Consider the following 4,369-nt stretch of genomic DNA (forward strand, 5'->3'; position numbering starts at 1 on the left):
GAACTAGTTCAACTGTAGTGTAAAATTATTTGAACTAGCTTATAGAGCTAGCTCAACTCTAGTGTAATATTATTTGTACTAGGCTATAGAGCTAGTGCAGCTCTAGTGTAAAATTATTTGTACTAGGCTATAGAGCTAGTTCAACTCTAGTGTAAAATTATTTGAACTAGCTTATAGAGCTAGTTCAAGTCTAGTGTGAAATTATTTGTACTAGGCTATAGAGATAGTTCAACTCTAGTGTAAAATTATTTCAACTAGCTTATAGAGCTGGTTCGTCTCTAGTGTAAAATTATTTGTACTAGGCTATAGAGCTAGTTCAACTCTGGTGTAAAATTATTTGAACGAGCTTATAGAACTAGTTCAACTGTAGTTTAAAATTATTTGAACTAGCTTACAGAGCTAGCTCAACTCTAGTGTAAAATTATTTGTACTAGGCTATAGAGCTAGTTCAACTCTAGTGTAAAATTATTTGAACTAGCTTATAGAGCTAGTTCAAGTCTAGCGTAAAATTATTTGAACTAGGCTATAGAGCTAGTTCAACTCTAGCGTAAAATTATTTGTACTAGGCTATATAGCTAGTTCAACTCTAGTGTAAAATTATTTCAACTAGCTTTTAGAGCTAGTTCAACTATAATGTAAAATTATTTGCACTAGGCTATAAAGCTAGTTCAACTCTAGCGTAAAATTATTTATACTAGCCTATATAGCTAGTTCAACTCTAGTGTAAAATTATTTCAACTAGCTTATAGAGCTAGTACAATTCTAGTGTAAAATTATTTGAACTAGCTTATAGAGCTAGTTGAACTCTAGTGTAAAATTATTTGTACTTGGCTATAGAGCTTGTTCAACTCTAGTGTAATATTATTTGAACTAGCTTAAAGAGCTAGTTCAACTCTAGTGTAAAATTATTTGTACTAGGCTATAGAGCAAGTTCAACTCTAGTGTAAAATTATTTGTACTAGGCTATAGAGCTAGTTCAACTCTAGTGTGAAATTATTTGAACTAGCTTATAGAGCTAGTTCAACTGTAGTGTAAAATTATTTGTACTAGGCTGTAGAGCTAGTTCAACTCCAGTGTGAAATTATTGGAACTAGCTTATAGAACTAGTTAAGCTCTAGCTTAAAATTATTTGTACTAGCCTATATAGTTAGTTCAACTCTAGTGTACAATTATTTCAACTAGCTTATAGAGCTAGTACAACTCTAGTGTAAAATTATTTGAACTAGCTTATAGAGCTAGTTTAACTCTAGTGTAAAATTATTTGTACTAGGCTAGAGAGCTAGTTCAACTCTAGTGTAAAATTATTTGAACTAGCTTATAGAGCTAGCTCAACTCTAGTGTAAAATTATTTTAACTTGCTTATAGAGCTAGTTCAACTCTAGTGTAAAATTATTTGTACTCGGCTATAGAGCTAGTCCAACTCTGGTGTAAAATTATTTGAACTAGCATATAGAACTAGTTCAACTGTAGTGTAAAATTATTTGAACTAGCTTATAGAGCTAGCTCAACTCTAGTGTAATATTATTTGTACTAGGCTATAGAGCTAGTGCAACTCTAGTGTAAAATTATTTGTACTAGGCTATAGAGCTAGTTAACCTCTAGTGTAAAATTATTTGAACTAGCTTATAGAGCTAGTTCAAGTCTAGTGTGAAATTAATTGTACTAGGCTATAGAGCTAGTTCAACTCTAGTGTAAAATTATTTCAACTAGCTTATAGAGCTGGTTCATCTCTAGTGTAAAATTATTTGTACTAGGCTATAGAGCTAGTTCAACTCTAGTGTAAAATTATTTGAACTAGTTTATGGAGCTAGTTCAACTCTAGTGTAAAATTATTTATACTAGGCTATAGAGCTAGTTCAACACTAGTGTAAAATTATTTGAACTAGCTTATGGAGCTAGTTCAACTCTAGTGTAAAATTATTTATAATAGTCTATAGAGCTAGTTCAACACTAGTGTAAAATTATTTGTACTAGGCTATTGAGCTAGTTCTACTCTAGTGTAAAATTCTTTGTACTAGGCTATAGAGCTAGTTCAACTCTAGTGTAAAATTATTTTAACTAGCTTATAGAGCTAGTTCGACTCTAGTGTAAAATTATTTGAACTAGCTTATATAGATAGTTCAACTCTAGTGTAAAATTATTTGTACTAGGCTATAGAGCTAGTTCAACTCTAATGTAAAATTATTTGAACTAGCTTATAGAGCTAGTTCAACTCTAGTGTAAAATTATTTGTATTAGGCTATAGAGCTAGTTCAACTCTAGTGTAAAATTATTTGTACTTTGCTATAGAGCTTGTTCAACTCTAGTGTAAAATTATTTGAACTAGCTTAAAGAGCTAGTTCAACTCTAGTGTAAAATTATTTGTACTAGGCTATAGAGCTAGTTCGACTCTAGTGTAAAATTATTTGACTAGCCTATAGAGCTAGTTCAACTCTAGTGTAAAATTATTTCAACATGCTTATAGAGCTAGCTCAACTCTAGTGTAAAATTATTTTAACTAGCTTATAGAGCTAGTTCAACTCTAGTGTAAAATTATTTGTACTAGGCTATAGAGCTAGTTCAACTCTGGTATAAAATTATTTGAACTAGCTTATAGAGCTAGTTCAACTGTAGTGTAAAATTATTTGAACTAGATTATAGAGCTAGATCAACTCTAGTGTAAAATTATTTGTACTAGGCTATAGAGCTAGTGCAACTCTAGTGTAAAATTATTTCAACTAACTTATAGAGCTAGTTCAACTCTAGTGTAAAATTATTTGAACTATCTTATATTGCTAGTTCAACTCTAGTGTAAAATTATTTGTACTAGGCTATAGAGCTAGTTCAACTCTAGTGTAAAATTATTTGAACTAGCTTATGGAGCTAGTTCAACTCTAGTGTAAAATTACTTATACTAGGCTATAGAGCTAGTTCAACACTAGTGTAAAATTATTTGAACTAGCTTATGGAGCTAGTTCAACTCTAGTGTAAAATTATTTATACTAGGCTATAGAGCTAGTTCAACACTAGAGTAAAAGTATTTGTACTAGGCTATTGAGCTAGTTCTTCTCTAGTGTAAAATTCATTGTACTAAGTTATAGAGCTAGTTCAACTCTAGTGTAAAATTATTTTAACTAGATAATAGAGCTAGTTCAACTCTAGTGTAAAATTATTTGTACTAGGCTATAGAGCTAGTTCAACTCTAGTGTAAAATTATTTGAACTAGCTTATAGAGCTAGCTCAACTCTAGTGTAAAATTATTTCAACTAGCTTATAGAGATAGTTCAACTCTAGGGTAAAATTATTTGAACTAGCTTATAGAGCTAGCTCAACTCTAGTGTAATATTATTTGTACTAGGCTATAGAGATAGTTCAACTCTATTTGAACTAGCTTATATAGCTAGTTCAGCTCTAGTGTAAAATTATTTGTACTAGGTTATAGAGCTAGTTCAACTCTAATGTAAAATTGTTTGAACTAGCTTATAGAGCTAGTTCAACTCTAGTGTAAAATTATTTGTATTAGGCTATAGAGCTAGTTCAACTCTCGTGTAAAATTAGTTGTACTTGGCTATAGAGCTTGTGCAACTCTAGTGTAAAATTATTTGTACTAGGCAATAGAGCTAGTTCAACTCTAGTGTAAAATTATTTGAACTAGCTTATATAGCTAGTTCAACTCTAGTGTAAAATTATTTGTACTAGGTTATAGAGCTAGTTCAACTCTGATGTAAAATTATTTGAACTAGCTTATATAGCTAGTTCAACTCTAGTGTAAAATTATTTGTACTAGGTTATAGAGCTAGTTCAACTCTAATGTAAAATTATATGAACTAGCTTATAGAGCTAGTTCAACTCTAGTGTAAAATTATTTGTATTAGGCTATAGAGCTAGTTCAACTCTAGTGTAAAATTAGTTGTACTTGGCTATAGAGCTTGTGCAACTCTAGTGTAAAATTATTTGTACTAGGCTATAGAGATAGTTCAACTCTAGTGTAAAATTATTTGAACTAGCTTATATAGCTAGTTCAAATCTGGTGTAAAATTATTTGTACTAGGTTATAGAGCTAGTTCAACTCTAATGTAAAATTATTTGAACTAGCTTATAGAGCTAGTTCAACTCTAGTGTAAAATTATATGTATTAGGCTATAGAGATAGTTCAACTCTAGTGTAAAATTAGTTGTACTTGGCTATAGAGCTTGTGCAACTCTAGTGTAAAATTATTTGTACTAGGCAATAGAGCTAGTTCAACTCTAGTGTAAAATTATTTGAACTAGCTTATATAGCTAGTTCAACTCTAGTGTAAAATTATTTGTACTAGGTTATAGAGCTAGTTCAACTCTAATGTAAAATTATTTGAACTAGCTTATATAGCTAGTTCAACTCTAGTGTAAAA

This window comes from Triticum dicoccoides, chromosome 7A (assembly GCF_002162155.2).
Source record: "Triticum dicoccoides isolate Atlit2015 ecotype Zavitan chromosome 7A, WEW_v2.0, whole genome shotgun sequence".
Lineage (NCBI taxonomy): Eukaryota > Viridiplantae > Streptophyta > Magnoliopsida > Poales > Poaceae > Triticum > Triticum dicoccoides.